Here is an 18,100-nt window from a genome sequence, read left to right as displayed (position 1 = left end):
TTCTCACCCCTCTCGACACGGCGACACCAATTAAACAGACTGTAGTAGGGGAACCAATATACTTCCTCTGTGCATCAATATAAGATGCTTTAAATACTTTTAAATTGGGCTAGTTACAAACTAAAACGAGTGAATCTATACATAAAACTAGACACGATACAAATTAAAGTGCATAAACAAAATAAAATGCTTAACATCTTACATTTTCAAAACACGGAGGAAGTATAAAAGAGGGCGGAGGTGGAGTTTGATATTATTTGTTGCAAATTTGTTTGCAATCGTGTAGAAAAGGGACGAGTTTGAGTAACTCCCCTGCGCCCTATAGATATGCTTGTCATTCGTTGTTCTTTTCCCCAAAACAATCAGTAAACGTCCCCGCACTCGCCCGTGAACTCGTGAAGCACATGGCGCAAAATGCCGTGGCAGCGAACGGCACTGGCGGCCGGACGAAGCCGCACGCCGTGGTGATCCCGTTCCCGCTGCAGGGCCATGTCATCCCGGCGGTGCACCTTGCGCTGCGTCTGGCCGCGCGGGGCTTCGCCGTCACGTTCGTCAACACGGAGTCCGTGCACCAGCAGATGGCCGGAGCACTCGGCCTCGGCGTTGACCGGGACCGCTACGACATCTTCGCCGGCGCCGGCGCGGACGTGCGGTACGAGCTGGTGAGCGACGGCTTCCCGCTGGGGTTCGACCGGTCGCTGAACCACGACCAGTTCATGGAGGGCGTGCTGCACGTGCTCCCGGCGCACGTGGAGGAGCTGCTCCGCCGCCTCGTCGTCGACCCGGCCTCCACGTTCCTCGTCGCCGACACCTTCTTCGTGTCGCCGGCGACGCTGGCGAGGAAGCTCGGCGTGCCGTGCGTGTCCTTCTGGACGCAGCCGGCGCTCAGCTTCGCCCTCTACCACCACATGGATCTGCTCGCCAAGCACGGCCACTTCAGATGCGAAGGTAACCATCTCGCTATGCCATGGGGTTGCAAATCATCACTTACGTTTCTGCAAATCATGTTAACTAATCTAAGTAATTAAAACGAACAACGAAGCATCGACCGTAGCATCACAAATTCACAGATTCGAAATGTCTTCTTGCTCTCTTCTCTTTGTCCACCGCTGTTCCGGGCAAGGAAGAAGATGATGAAACGGACAAGGCATGATGAACTGTCCCCCAATCGATAGGAGGCAGAGCGATCACATCCCCTTTTGTTTGTTGGCTTCCTTTTGTTTGTTGGCTTCTTCTGTGTACAAGTAGAAATTCCATTTCACCAACCGAGTTGGTACAGGGAGAAAGATTATCTGATGGCAAAACAAATTCTCGCAATTTTTTTTTGATCATGGCTAGTCGATCAAATGGACACCAATAGCAGTACCATGGCCTATCCAAACAAGCACCATCAGAACAAGATAGTTATGGCCTGCTTGATTTCCAGCCACAATTTGCTAAGCTAAAATTTAGTAGCGATAATTTAGTTAGCATGTTTTTTGTTTTTTTGCTAAACTTTAGGTTGTCACACTTTATTGCATGTATGACCTATTTGTTATAGACTCAATTTTTTTGCCAATTTTTAACAAAGTTTGACTTCAATATTTCAAGGCACACTTTTGTGATTAGTCACACTTTTGTAGCTAATTATACTTTAGCTTAATAAATTGTGACTAGAAACCAAACATGTCCATAATACGCGCACACACCATTACAAAACACATTTCATTGCAGCCAGCCGCACAATCGTGTAATCATACCATTGGTTTCGCTACACACAAGATGAGCGTGCATTGCGTTTTAAAGTGCGCACCACATTGTATATAGATATTATATAATATTGCAAAAATGCAATGGTGCTTATGAAATGGGGCGCGGTTAATATCACAGCCGTTCACATACATAGGGATGCTCATCTGTGGGGTCCGCCAGCTCACTCACTCATTGCAAAAGATTCTCTTCTTGAAATACACTACTAATTCTAAAATGAGTCTAACTTTCGCATAATAAATGTAAATAAGATTTTGTTTGCATATTTGACTTCCTCCCGACGAACTCTTCAAAATGAGTCTAATATTTAATTTTTTAAAATTGATTTCGTGAACTGTATCTATAGAGTTCTCTATTGTTTGCGCATGTAGTCCGTATGCCATGTTCATGTAGTCCTGCGAAAAGTACTGTTGAATTTATAAAGTCCTTATCAATTTTTTATATAGTACATGCAGTAATATCAAAAGTACTATTGCTTTTACACATGACAGCTGTAGATTCCTTTTTCACGTGGGGTCATGCTGGACTGAATCTCGAGAAACACAACTATAAACAACTGCTGTGATATCAACTCCGCCCCATTTTATAAGCACAATGCGGGTCGATAATATTGTACAACTTATGCAAAATTTGACTAAAGGTTGGCAATCGACGCCACTTGATTAGTTAGTCATAGTGAGAGTAAGTTAGGTACTCGTAACATAGAAGTGCACCCAATATTAGCTAGGTATTTTTGATGACATGTCATATCATTAAATAGAAAGAGATGCTTGTGTATACTATCTCTCCGTTCATAAAAGTGTGAGTTTAGACATGTTTTAAGTTAAACTCATTTTGCTCAACTCTGTAGAAAAAAGTAGAAACATTTATGACACTAAGTTAATTTCGCTAAATTCATCTTGACATGTGGTTCAATAATGTAGCAATTTAATAACACATAAGTTGCTATTTTCTATTAAAAAATAGTAAAATTTTAAAATGTACACTTATTTACGCGGCTGGAGAGAGTAGCTAACTATATATTTCCATAGCATCACACTTTCAAACATAAAATAAATCTGCATGTTAATTAATACTATAAAATAAATCTACATCTATATTACTATTAGTTACGCATACTAGTGTTAAATGTATACCACTACTCTATATTAATCTTCATTATAACTTGCCTATGAAGGACACGATCACTCGTTGGAAAATATAAATTTAACGATCCCTTCCGGAATGTGGTGCAGTGCCTCGGAAGGACACGATCACGTACATCCCGGGCGTGCCGGCGATCGAGCCACACGAGCTCATGTCGTTCCTCCAGGAGAAGGACACCACCAGCGCGGTGCACCGCATCATCTTCAAGTCGTTCGAGGAGTCGCGCGGCGCCGACTACGTCCTCTGCAACACCGTGGAGGAGCTGGAGCCGTCCGCCATCGCCGCTCTCCGCGCCGAGAAGCCCTTCTACGCCGTTGGTCCCATGCATCTTCCCCGCCGGATTCTCCCGCAGCGCCGTCGCCACCTCCATGTGGGCCGAGTCCGACTGCTCCAGCTGGCTGGACGCGCAGCCGGCGGGGTCCGTGCTCTACATCTCTTTCGGCAGCTACGCGCACGTGACCAAGCAGGACCTGCATGAGATCGCGGGGGGCGTCCTAGCCAGCGGGGCGAGGTTCCTGTGGGTGATGCGGCCGGACATCGTGAGCTCCGAGGACCCGGACCCGCTGCCGGAGGGCTTCGCGGCGGCGTCCGCCGGGCGCGGGTTGGTGGTGCCGTGGTGCTGCCAGGTGGAGGTGCTCTCCCACGCCGCGGTGGGCGGCTTCCTGACGCACTGCGGGTGGAACTCCGTGCTGGAGAGCGTGTGGGCGGGCGTGCCCATGCTCTGCTTCCCGCTGGTCTCCGACCAGCCCACCAACTGTCGGCTCGTCGCGCGGCATTGGCGCGTCGGCGTGCCAATCGGGGAGCGTGGCGCAGTGTTCACAGACGAGGTGAGGGCGAGGATCGTGGGGGTGATGGCTGGGAAGGAGGGAGAGGAGCTCCGGCAGGCGGTGAAGAAGGTCAGGGCGACGCTCGAGGCCGCCGCCGCGCCCGGCGGGTCGTCGCAACGGAGCTTCGACCAGTTCGTCGATGAGCTGATGCGCCGTTGTGGCCGACGCTGAGTTGAGCGAGCTCCGCGTGAAATGACCGCGGGTCCAGCTTATATTCAGCGTTTTCTATTCGGTCGTGTTCAGCATGTACGGTGATACCATAGAAGTCGTTTGCTGCTTCTCCAAAACCCTAGCTGTCTCCGCTTCAGCCTCCTCCATAGATCGATTCTCTCTCTTCCTGTCAGTTTCGTTGGTGTCGGGAGGAGTGGAGAACCTGATCTATGCGTGAAGTTTTCAATAAAAGTAGTATTTTCAGTTGATTATGTTAAGTTTTTGGTAGTCGTTTTCTTGTTGGTTTTTTCTTAATGGAGATGTCAGCAATAAGTGATCTTCGGGCTTTCGTTCGACGACGAGATCTCCTTCCCAACGTCAATGATGGTGTTCAAAGATTACAATCCTTTAGGTACGAGCTTTCAGATCTTGTTTCCTCTAGAACTTGGTGTTTGTGTCACCATGACGGATATTATTTATTCTTGCCCTTTGTTTCTTCCTAGACCTCTCAAGGGCTGCCAAGCCAATCACCCTTCTTTTTAGACACTAGATGACCGGTTGCGCTATCGCGCAAATGGCGGAGGCTAACCATAAGGTTTGGCTTATTTTAGGACCGGAGGTTGTAGCGGAGCTCTTCCACCGAGTAAAGGGGGTATTAGGGTTAAATGGGCATCCAGTTTGAGCTATAGTAGTATCCGACGGGGTGTGTTCGAGCTCTTCTCTGGTTACTGCGTTTACTCACCATAAGTCTTGGTTTATTTCAATACCGGAGGCTCGGGAGCGCGAAGTGTAGCTCTTTCGACCGCCATCATCATCGCAGTAGCAAAGGGGGAGTATTAGGTGAAATGGCCATCCATGGTGAGTTATAGTAATATTCGGCGTGTTTCGTTGGAGGAAATGCCCTCGACGGCCCTTCTACTCTTGTTTGGCTACTCCGTTTGCTTCGGTTGAGTTATAATCGATGGGGTAGGCTGAAGAAAATGCCCTCGATGTCCCTTCCACTCTCTTTTGGATACTTGCTACCACTCGAGCGGTAACTGGGGAATATTACGGTTAAATGGCTGCGATTTCTTCTTCGGTCACTTGCACATTTGCCTCTTCCTCTTTCAAACTGTTAGACACACTCAGGAAGCAGTGGCATTGGAGCTACTCGTAGTTGAATTTGGTGTATTGCATAACAACTTCATTTTTTGGTCAATTGATTGCATAACAACTGAAAACTTTTATCAACCGATGGCAATGAAATATTAGAATCTCGTCGCTCTGTCTAAGTTTACCTATGCAGGGTATTTTAATAACTTTCAAATAATTTTTTTGTTGGGAGTGGGCTTACCAGGACTAATACCTGAAGGATCGGTGATGTGTACAGCTATGTGGCGAGGGAGCGGAGGGGTCGGCGCATATAAAACCTTCGTCTCCCACGGCCGCATCCATTCCCCCCTTCCCCGGCCACCACTCCCAAAATCGCAAAAAAAATTCTCTCCATCTCGCTCACTCCGCCGCTGGTGTAGGTTTCTTCTCGCGCGGCTCCAGTAGAATAGGCGGCGATGGAAGTTGGGGGAAGAGTAGGCTGCGTGGAAGATGAGAGGAACCGCGATGTCACTGATGTTGCTGAAGCGGAGGAGGTCGTTGGAGGCGAAGGTGTTGTTGGAGAGTCCACCATGAGCGCAGGCGCTTTGAGGTCCATCAGCATGGATCCTCCGTCGTCAGCCCAGCAGTCATCGGGTCAACCGGCATCAGCTTGGTCGTTGAGGAATCGGCGGATCTAGCAGCGATTGACTCGGCTACAGTAGGAGGCGAAGGCGATGCGGGAGCATCCACCATCGCCTGGCGCAGCCGTCATCAGGACGGCGGGCCAAGCGTCCGGCAAGGTCTCACTGGTGAAGCTGGACATGCAAAAGGAGTTATCTATTACGTGCGCATTTATTTGTTTTGAATTAGTCCGGCTTATTTTCTTTCCTTCCCCCACGATCTCTACTCAAACGAAAACAAAAATGTTCCCGAAGTTGTTCTCAAAACAGAAACAAAATATGTTACTGAAGTCGTGCACATATTGTTGATAGTGGTGCATTCACTATATGATGTATAGCTTGTGTATTATTCTTCACACTCGACTCCAACTCTTCCATCTCGATGGCCACGGCCTTCAAAGCATCACTCAAAGCTGCCATCTTCGCCTTATCGGCTTTCATCTCCTCCGTAGCATGGTCCTTCACGGGCAAAAGCAAGATCGCACATAACCATAAGTTTTAATCGGCTAATGTTAGGTCTTTGAGACCCTTCGACCTGTTGCTCCCCGGCACAAATGGCAAAAGGCAATATTCAAGCCATGTGTAATAGTATAATATATCCGATGCACGGGGAGGCTTCTTTTATGGTGTCGGTCACAGAACCTAATTATAGGCAAGTTTAACCGAACAAAAGCCATAATCAGGTTACAAAATCATAAACCAAACACCTTGTTAGCATCCAGATGTGTGGTGACCATCTGCACTAACACATTACCGCAAGTTGGATATAAAACCATTGAACACTAAATGATACATAGCCCAAATACAACTTCAAGAATGAAACAAATCACATATTGGTTATAGTTAATTTCCCGCTTTTTTACAGAATTTTTGTACAGAACAACTACAATTCCATTAACCACATGCCCAGTAGCTGAGTCAGCAACGCTCTCAAGCTGTTGGCTCCCATAGGTATTTGCATATAAACTGCGCAGCCAGCTGTGAGGCAAAATGAACACCTTGAAAATAATCAACAGCAGAAAGACTTCGCATCACTCCAAGCTCAGCTCCTAAGTGGGTGTATCAGGAACCAGGAACCGGGAATGAAAAGTTTCAATTTCAACATGGAGCATTTCCCAACTCACCAGTCTTCATGCCGTGGAGATGGGTTTCTGTTCTCTTTGCAGTGCCCTGCTTGATATTTGATGAGAAAAACCATACATGAATCTGAAAAATGTTTTGAAACTGGAATTAAGAAAGATGCACGGGACTGCATGATAATTCATTGCCTATATTCTCGAAAAGATAATTCATTGCCCGAGCTGATGCATGTTTCACAGGGTAGTGGCTATTAATTATTATGAGAGTAATTGTAGAGGGGTATTTCCCCTCTACAATTAAGAAAGATGTTTTGAAACTGGAATTAAGAAAGATGCACGGGAATTAAGAAAGATGCACGGGACTGCATGATAATTCATTGCCTATATTCTCGAAAAGATAATTCATTGCCCGAGCTGATGCATGTTTCACAGGGTAGTGGCTATTAATTATTATGAGAGTAATTGTAGAGGGGTATTTCCTATTTTCTTCTTAAATGCATTACCGAGCAAGAGATTTTACTAAAAAAGAAAAGCAGAGACTTGACTCACAACAAGTTATCATGACAATGCAACTACTTGAAAGGCAATGTAAACCTTCTTGGTTAGATAACCATAATACTGGAAAATACTACATATATATGCTAAATAGTAAAAAACTCGCAGAATGCAAAATAATAAATCACCATGACCTCTCGTCGCCATACAAGTGTAGAAACTAAGTTACTTGCCACATCCTAAACGTGTTCCCTTGAACAGGCCTGTAGAAAATGGTGCAATTTCAGGAAATCATAGCCGCAAAATGTGGCCTCTATAGAAAATTGTGAAATATTTATTGGCCGGAATGTGGAGTTTCAAATATGTTTTCTTTCTTCACTAAAATCAAGCAACCTACATGCTTATACAGGGTTTGCTGGTAGAATAATGTGGGTTCAGGACTGAGAACTTGCAATGAAGTCATGAATCAAATACATATGAATCTATATTCCCCTTCTATATTCCACAGTTGTTTGGTTTTCTGAAAAAGAGGTTGCCTTCCGATTTCCATTTTCAGAAACTAAATTAGTAGTTGGTAATCTACCCCTAAGAAAATTAAAGTAAAAAAAAGGGACACCTAGCGAATTGAAAAATGACAGTAGTCCCTCCGATTCATATTAATTGTCGCCAATATAGATGTATCTAGACACATTTAGTTCTAGATACATCCATATTAGGGAAAAATATTATGAATCGGAGGGCGCAGTTTTTTATCAGTATTGTGAAGTCAAAGAAGCTGCAATATATGTAACCTTCTTCTGTACCTCTCCTCAAACTTAAAACTAAAGCATGAAACATACAATATATACTCCCCTGCAATATGTACTGGAATCATCATGCGAGATAGAATCACTCTAACCACCGAGGAGGCGAGGATCGGCCCCATGCGTAATTTCTGCATGAGATAAAATGGTTAAACTCACAGTTTCTTAATATTAGTATCATATGGCTACCCCATTTCTCATAAATCACAATTACCCCCAAGCCAAACGATAATAAGAACACAAAAATGCAGGAACAGAATGGTCGCCATGACAGCAGCATATCCCTTGTGTTGCTTCTTCCCATGGTGCTAAATCACACACACACAAGCCCTCCCCATCCCATCACATACCCAACAAGATTAGTTGATACCCTGGTTTTATTCATCAATTAGAGTGGGAAGTAAAAAAAGTTTAAGCAGCAACAGTGAGGGTAACAAATCATACCCGCTCGAGTTCCATGAAGACAATATTGTGGTACATGGTCTTGGCCACCTCCACAAGCACTACAAGTACAGGACCGCTACTTCAATTTGAAGGTAATTACAAAATCAGCATACACTACTACCTCAGAGCTGCCTAGTTGCTGCAACAATCCATAAGTAGATGTGCTCATATAGGTTGCAACTTATAGAAACGACCAGTCCAAAGATACTCTTTCCTATTTGTAGTTAGGATTAAAACAAAGATTGTAGATAATTGTGATGGTATTTAAGGTGGATCTGAACTGGACAGATTTTGACATAGGAAGGAATACAGTAGTAGTTGGTCCTCGGAAACAACGAAGTTCAGCTTCCCATTTGCTACAAAGAGTCTAATTCACGGAAGAAGCATCAGCGAGAAATGGTATCACAACTTATTATAAGGGATGGTGATGACATAAGCAAGAAAAGCATCAGAACTCATGGTTTCCCAAATCGACAATAAGCAATCCATTTGTTAATATTTTGTTGCATACATGCAGAAAACACCTCGCTTATACTTATGTTTCCTAGAAGATTAGAAGTTCACATGGAATTCTTAATTAGGGAACCAGGAGGGCATGCAATGTCCAGGAAGGTAAAATAAGGAAAGCAGAATTCAATTGCAACGGTCATTCAAATGAGGGCACACATTTATTTTATATGTGGCTACAAGAGCATTCAATGAAAAAAGTAAAGCTCTTCAGATTTATCTTATAGAAAATTGATTGGAGAATCAATCCTAAAATTTGAACCCGGTCATGCAAAAGGTTTTATCAACGAACATTATATGAAAGAGAAGATAGTCATATTAATATTATAGAGGTTTTCTCTAAGATCTTATATTATCAGAGGGAGCTTGTGCAAATGCATCTACATAATGCAACTCAATAACTATATTGTATCTGCATGGATAAAATGCAGAGAGATAGCTGACAAATAGTTTTATTTTTATAACATATAAACATTGTAGAAACTCAATCAGCCTAATTCCATTGTGTACAAGAAACAGGAGATCTCTCTAGGGAACCAGAACACGTACTACTCCTCTGTCAAGGGCGCCACAGCAGAAAAACATAGGGCCGGACAAAATTATGTTATATAATAACATCTCTTCTCCATTTTCATTTTAAATCACAATGTAAAACGTTAGCATATATATTCCAATAGGAGCACAACTATGTAGAAGAAAGCTGCAAGGTAATACAAATAATTGAGGTGCACCTTTAACTTTAAGCATCCTTTCCATTAAACAGAAGAAAAAATGTAGAATGGAAAAAGCTAGAAGAAGGAAATCAAGCCATGCTCTCTAAGAATAAGTAACTAATATGCAAGGGGGAAAGAGAAGAATGGCCTTTAACTAAACAAGATGGATGTACATATGAGATACATGAATAAACGTGATTTCTAAAGGTAATCAACAATGGTTTGATTTGAAGAAAAGTAGGAAAATAGCTTGTAAGTGGATTCTTCACATCCCAAGCTAGAAACCATATATGCACGCCGACAACGAAGCCAGCTGAGGGGACAATGTAGTTCACACGGGAGTTAAAAACCATTAGCAACATGCAAATTAGAGCTCTAGAACATGAACAGAGGCCGGGTTTAGTAACTTCGCACCCAAGGTAAATTCCAGTAGGTAATGGAAGTTAGAAAAGGTACGTGAACAGGCCGGCGAGCGGCGGCGTGACGGCGCTGCAACTGGCTGCGCTGCACGGGCACATCGACTGCGTGCACCTGCTCATCGACGAGCACGCGGCCCTGGGCGCGCAGACGCTCCCCATCGCTGCGGCGCCCATGGCGGCCATCGGCGCCGGGAGCACGCCGCTGCACTACGCGGCCTCCGGCGGTGAGGTCAAGTGCTGCCAGATCCTCGTGTCCAGGGGCGCCGACAAGATGGCCGCCAACTGCAACGGGTGGCTGGCGGTGGACGTGGCCCACATGTGGAACTGCAACTGGCTGGAGCACGTGCCTGAAATATATAAATAGTATCAATTATTCGGGTTCACTGGAACGTATGAAATAATAACAATGAATCCAAGGTAATGACCCTTTCTAGTATCTCTTTTGAAGAAGGCGGGCGTTGGGAGAAGCTCAAGTTAGCATCTTGACATCAGCTGTGATCGTAGTCGCTCGACAAGCACCGCTTCCAAAGCCGCGCTTGTGGTCTTGAACTCCACTCCCGCTGTCCCACCGCCCGCCAGGCTGCTGCACAGCAGCGGTATCACCTCGCCCCGCTTCAATTGCGCTGGCGCCAGTCTCTTACCTACCCCAAAAAATTACACTACAATTTAAATGCAAGTAATCGAAAAGAACATAAACAGTCTAGTAAAATCTGGATTATGATCTCAAGACAAACACAAATAAAAGGTGGACGATATAGAAGCTAATAATACCATATGTAAATATTCATCTTTGCACCATGATCATCTTTGATACGAAGCACATATCAAGTACTCCCTCCGGTCTCTTTTAATTACGAGAAAACAACATATCCACAGAATCAGTATACTTAGCTCAAACATTAAACCAATAACCCTTGCTTAGCAGGTTGCATTATGATATCCTAATTTATTTTGGAAGAAACTAAGCTATCTTGCAAGTGATGGGGCTAAGAATAAACACTGCAATAACCACCAGTATAATGACACCATGGTTATGTATATGTATTGAGAGTTAAAGCAAGAAAATTAAAAAAAAGTCACTGGAAATTTGAGAAACATGCATCAACTTCATGTATAGGAATTTTAGCATTATATGCATACCACATATATAATACCTAACCACATTTCTTATAATTCTTTAAATAATTGAATGAAATATCTTAGATGATGCAATGGAAAGAGACACTAACAGTCATAGAGGCATTTCCATTTGGCAACTCAGAACCATGTAGAGTCTCTATTCTGCCAGCGAGTTCCCTCAGTTTCTCTCATCTCTTGCATTGACTGGTTAGCTGTTGATTCTACATCTTTGGCAACCGTTTGATCACAAATAAATACAAATATTAGTGCTTCAGAGCCTCAAAGCTTTAAATGAGGTGTGCATGCCAACATCAATAAAGAAAACAAAGTGCAAGAGGTACACACTCGTGGAATGTTGTTCTTTTGTGTCAATCTTTCCACCATTGATCTGATGCCTTCCAAGTTCAATGCTTTGCTTAGCTTTATTGATACTTTTCTAAGCTCATTTACTTGAGCTTCAGCTCTGGAGATTTCAGAACTGACAAAGATACTGAAATATACATTCACTTAGAGGGCAAAAAACAAAGGTATGGAGTAGGCAATTTAACTGAGTTCACAGTTCTAAGTTCTTGCAGTTAAATATCAAGACCAAAGCTAATTTACAACAGCATTTGGAGAGTAATTTAACATAAAAACATGTTACATATGCAAAGAATAGGCACAGATTCAGCTACAAAGACCAAAGGAAAATCAATTTGGAAGATTGAAGTTGAGACATGGTAGTAAAAAGAAAAGACTTACAGTGGATAGCATTGATCCTCTCATGGATCTTCTTTCTGGCAGCTCTTCGCCCACTTAAGAAACCACGAATTTTCACAGGCATTAACTTCAGATCTCTCACCTGCCACAATTTACAACAACCTGAATATCTGCAAATAGCAATCAGCCTGGCCATAAATACCTACTTGTTGACCGAAGGAGGCTTCATGTCAACCGGCAACACACAAATCAGGTATAAAAATAGGGAGATTAAGCAGATAATAAGCAGGCCCGTGTCAGGTTCTAGGATGACTTGACTGAATAAATGCCACCTGCCATGTAGAAAAATCATTAGTCAGTTTGATGAGGTATCTACGTGATCTTGGAATCCAATTTGCCTAATTAGGGAATAATTAGACCATCCACTGTCCGTCGTTCGGCAGTTGGAAGAATTGGACAAACCGTCCCAAGAATCTCTTCAACAACCAACTTGTCATAGACAGATTTACAGACTTGCCATTGCCAATTTCCCAGTGAACACTCTGCTCCAAAAGCAACCATGTATAATACTGCGCTAGTGTACTATGAATAAATGGAATAGTAAAATATCTAGGAGCTAGCTGAACGATTTAGGATAAATATGTTGTCAACTTTGCTGAAGTAAGCACAATAAGTTGTAGCCTAGAACCAATACCAATGATAAACACCATTCTACAGTTAGTAACACATAAGAATTCTTGTTGTGCCACAGATCACAACATCAAATATGTATGTAGAAATCCCTAACTGTTCAGTCCTATAACTGGATTTTTTAAAGTCATGCAACTGAACTATAGAGGATTTTTTGCGGGATAAGTGAAACATTTATTTGGAAATGCAACTGAACATAGATTACCAAAGTAAATTGATCTGTAGCCTGTTTCAAATTCTTACGGACACTCAATATCTTGAAACACAATCAAACTCAGTATATAATTCCTACATAGAGAAAATTCTGTTTAGTAGGGGAAAAAATAGCACATAAGCTGCTGAACATTCACCAAAATATACATGATAAAAGAGGAGACAAATAAGACGAGTAAACCGCATGGTACCTATGCGTCATCTGCCACCAGGAAACATGTTTCAAATAGATTAAAACAAGGAAACGACCGTCAATGCATGAAAAAGGATCGATTCAAAATTACTAACAATACAGATGTGGACATAACAGTACATTCTCTAATCTCTAATGTTGTAAAATGGCAACCTGGATGCACCCACAAGCCAGACAACCGCCGGTGGTAGTTGCCTTCCCCACCATATTTTTCAGGCCAAATGCATATAAATATGAAATGTCTGGATAGACATATAATTACTGGACTACGCTGTCTTCAACAAAGCATGGCATCTACTTTTCAGATAATAATTGTGCCTATTACTCAGAAATTCCATCATACAATTTATACCTAAGTAACATGACGTAGGTGATGGTGAGCCTCCTCACTGGAACATGAACTTTTCATGCTGGCAGAGATCCTCTGAGAGATCTGTCATACCTGAGGGGCTCATCCATGTCCGAGAAGAAATCGAGCAGCTTGGATTTCATCACCAATTTGGACAAATCTTCTCAAATTCCTACAGAAGGAATAGTTAGGACATAGGAATTGAGATATATTATCAAGATAATTGACTGCAATTTCCGTGGAGTAAAGTCCAAAAACAGGTTGCACTTAATTCTCTATGAAACAAAAAATCTAAAGGTAAGCAGACAATAACTACTTTGTCCAAGGTGGTAAGGCGTGCAAAATGTTGGCATGAACACAAAAAAGCACAGAACCAACCTTTATACAAGGTATGAACAAAGGGTGGGCTAATGCTATGCAACGAATAGTTTAATACAATATTATTTTAATTTAGAGCTCAATAAAACAAATGACAATGCAATCAAAAGCATTCTCGGTAGTAAGAAATCTGGGAGAGAGAGAAACCATACTATTCATATGTCCTTGGAAGTATTAAAATCATGCAGTATTATGAAAAGAAAATTCTAGAATCTTAGTCCTGACCTAGGACTAAAAAAACCTCATTTGTTGCTCAACCCTTCCACACCACTATGAAACATACACTCTCTGCAGCAAAAACAAAAGGGAACCAACCAAAATGAGTACAGCCAATAAGCCCAAATGAACACCCGATGACTGAGATATTCAAATCCATAGGAAAACCTCAAAGGCTACAAGCTGCCAAGAAACATAAGAAGAAACCTCGGCGACAGTAGCAGGTTGCGGGCATTGTGTTTGACGAGGATGACGCCACGCACAAAGTCGACGGGCCTGCAGTCCTTCTGGTGGGCGATGTGCGCCGCCACGAGTGCGCAGATGGTGACGAGGGATATGAGGAGGCCGGACCTCTGGGCCGCCTCATCTCCTAGTGCTGGAGGTGGCATAGCGGGCTTCGCAGGACATCTACCAGACGGCGTCCTCCATGAGATGGTTGAAGCTCCAGATCAGCGAGCGAGGGCATGTCATCACCTGGTCCATTGAGTGAACAAACAAATGATACGCCTTTTTTCACCAAGTTGATTCTCACAAAAAGATCCCAATGCAACTGGATCTCTTCTATCTGAATCCAAGTGAAGCAAACAACCAAATGCAGCACAAGAATAATCGCCGGTGTGAACCGAATTAGCATCACCTCCAACAATAAAAAAGCCAATAAACGGAAGAGATGGCTATAATTTTCTCTGTACCCATGCGTGGCTAAGCAGATCCACCATCATGGCCATGCGAAAAATGAATTAAAGTAGGAGGAAGAACGAGAATAAAGAGCTTACATGGATAAGTAATATTGACGAGCGACGAGATGCTGATGTGCTCCAGCGAGCGGCGCCATGGCCATTTGGCTCGTCACTGCTCCTCCATCACCGTCCCAGCCATGCCCCCTATAACTATATAACAAATTGCAGTAAGTAAAAGGCACGATAAGAACTAATAATAACCACAAAAAAGAAAAACCATACAAGATATATAGATCTTGAACGATTTTATTCAATGAAAAAAATATCTAAATGCTGCAAAATATATCAAAGTAGCATCTTCTAGGAATGCAGCGTAGCCCAAAAGTCTTGTATTGTATTACAACAAACCTCGTGGAAATATATGCACTTTGATTTGGGCAAAGGTAATATAGGGGGCATGACATGGCACCATTGATTCAGCAATCGAGTCCACCATCCCCAAAGGCCCAAACGACTGGAGTAGCTGAGTATGCAATACTCTTCTACAAAAAAGTAGAAGAACTTAAAACATGCCCGCTTTTAAATAATACATCAAATGTAGGAACCAAGCAAACAAATTAATTAGCCAAAATTTCAGTCTATGAAGCCATAGCTTGAGAAGAAGAGCTGTAACAGTGGCTCAAACACAAAACATATTGTCCAGGACAGAAAAACAATTGACCACTATGAAACTATTACAGAACTAAATGTACTGATACGACCTTGTCATGTATTAAGATATTTTGGGTGCTTGCTAGAAGATGTGATTGAGGGCAGAGAGAACACAAAATGAGAGAGAAGGGCTGGGAGGAGCTCACCTGGTGTCTAGCTTGGCCATGCTCGTCGTTGCCGAAGCCTGAAATGATAAGGAGAAATGATAAGCATACCACCACTGAAATCGAAGAAATCAAGTATATAAGTAGCATTCTTCATAGTACACAAGAGACATCCTGCTCGTTATGACATCAATGCTATAATCACATGGTAGAAAATTGCTCGTTGTATTATCTTTTTCAGCTAACTGAAGCCTAAAATGATACTGATAAAACAAACAAAAAATAGCTATAGCTATATTTTCCATCAGACATATGACTTATCTCCACATTATTGTTTTAGCACATCAAATCCTTTACTGGAATAGCGGCTGCAAAGAGGGAAAAACAATTGTTAGAGTTTTATCTTAAAAACATATATGCAAAATATCTAAGCATAACACAAACTGTATTAGAATGACAATAACCCAATCTCATACATGCTACCTATACTATCAACCTTGCTCAAGCATTTAGATAACCAGTAAATCTAAGAAAGAGAGATGATAATCAACAATATGGAATTGAGAGATACATGTGTCCGGTAGATGCAGGCGTCGGATTCGAGGGCCATGGCCGGCGTGGCCAACAGCAGAGAGGAAGAGAAGTATAATTCTTTGTTTATTTGCACAAGCACTTGAACATAATAATTCGCGTAGCAAGCATTATCATGCAAGGTAACTCATTCATCATGAACCAAGCAACTGCAACGGTATCCTGGAACAGAGTAGTAGTACATACCTCTGCGTCCTTGACTGGATCCGCGTGTGTGGCGCGTTCGTCGAGCGCGTCGCCGCCCTGTGAGGAGTCTCGGCCGTCCGCGGAGAGGCGCGTGCGCCTGTCCCTGGCCCACGCCTGCACCCTCACGAGCGCCTGCATGCACTTGACTGTGACTGCGAGCTGCTTTCGCACGCGGCGGCCGCGCACGAGCGCCTGCAGCCGCACTATCCCGCGCAGCGCCCTCAGCGCCCGCCTGGCCTGCGCGCAGAGAGAGATCGAACAAGGTTAAACTCTGAAGAAGCTGGGATTTTTGAGGGAGGGGGACGCGAGCGAAGGCATCGGCGTGTGCGTACCAGGAATCCTCGGAAGGCGGTCTGGATGTGGAGTGCGGCCCACTCGTGGCGGATGACGCGGAAGTCCCTGGGCGTGGCGCGCACGACGGCCGCGACGACGGAGCTGAGCGCGTCGGCGGCGGCGGAGGACGAGGTCTCGGAGACCTCGGAGGCCGCCGCCGACGCGGCGCCCCGCTGGCCCTGCCCGCCGGAGGAGCTCCGCCACAGCCGGCTCCACTTGCGCCCCTTGCCGTGCTTCTCCGCTGCGGTCGCCGGCTTGAGCCCCACCAGCGTCTTGATCCACTTCCCCGACGCCCCCATGGATCGGTTCTCCGCGATCACGGAGCTCTGCAGGTTGGAGTGACGACCAAGATCGATCCCGCCGCCACTGCAGCCCTCCATCCGCCAGATCTCGAGCACCGGCGGGTGTGGACGCCCTTCTCGACCAAGCTCATGTGTGGCCGGCGGCGGGGGTCGCTTGGGCGGGCGTCCTGGCCGCCGCAACCCCGGCTCCTCGAAGCTGCTGCCGCACCGCTGCCGGCCGTGTCGTACCCGGCACTGGAGCACCCGGTCGCCGCGAGCAAGCACGGGAGCAGAGAGGAGAGGAGGCAGCGCAGCCACACTGAGTGAGAGAGTAGGCCGAGCCGCCGCTGTCTCTAGGGGAGGAGGAGGAGGAGGTGAGAGGAAGGCGGGGATTGGGGGAGGACGGGACGCACGGAATTGGTTAGGGTTTTCACCTCTTTGTTTTTCTGAGCCACGCGAGCACGGATGCTTGCTGTCTCAAACAAACGGCCCCACTCATGCACGGGCCCAGCCGTCATGCACCTAGAACAAGCAGCGGCCGGTACAGAAAAACTTACTACATCCGACGGCTGAGGTGAAAAGCGGGTTTCAGAACTTTACTGTGCTGTGAAACGGACGAACGAGATCGTTTTGCCCCTTTCAGACCCCCTGGTTGAGAGGGTAGTCTTTGAACATTTATAGAAGTAATGCACGAATATCCCTTTCTTCCGGGGAGAGTTGTCTATTCTCCATGGAAAATTTAGTCTTCTCGTCGTTCTTTAGATCTAGCGCGATTAGTTTCTCGGTATGTCATTGGCATTCGTTATTATCCGCGATGGCGTTGGCGGCCGGGGCGAGGTGGTTCTTCTGGAGCGAAGATGTTGGTCCGGAGGCGGTGAATATGTCGTTCTTCTCCTACTTCATTGACGGGAGGCGGTGGATCTTGGTCCAAGACAACACGGGAACATCTCCCGGTTGATGTGCCACATCGGTATGTGTCGCGTGTTCATCGACTCACAAAATTCTTTTGGGATGGTGTCTTTTGGATCCTGCAATGATGAAGGCTCGGCGTCTCTTTCGGCATCCCTTCGATGTTTCTTTAGTATCCCTTTGTCATATTTTCAAGTATCTGTCTCCACTAGTGGAAAACAGGGCTTCCGTGGGAGCCTTTTGTCGCGGGCGCGCCTGCACCCGCGACAAATGGCCTGGCCACGCCGCCCCGAAACCATGTGGAGCGGGCAGGGCCTTTTGTCGCGCCCTTTTGTCGCGGGCCGTATTACGACCCGCGACAAAGG

General features: G+C 44.7%; 1 pseudogene; it reads left to right on the top strand.

Annotated features, from left to right (window-relative positions):
• Window positions 1-376: 376 nt before the first annotated feature.
• Window positions 377-4,150, top strand: LOC124649016 (annotated as a pseudogene).
• The last annotated feature ends 13,950 nt before the right edge of the window (window positions 4,151-18,100 follow it).

This window comes from Lolium rigidum, chromosome 4, assembly GCF_022539505.1.
Source record: "Lolium rigidum isolate FL_2022 chromosome 4, APGP_CSIRO_Lrig_0.1, whole genome shotgun sequence".
Classification (NCBI taxonomy): Eukaryota; Viridiplantae; Streptophyta; class Magnoliopsida; order Poales; family Poaceae; genus Lolium; species Lolium rigidum.
This window is presented reverse-complemented; position numbering and strand designations above follow the sequence as displayed.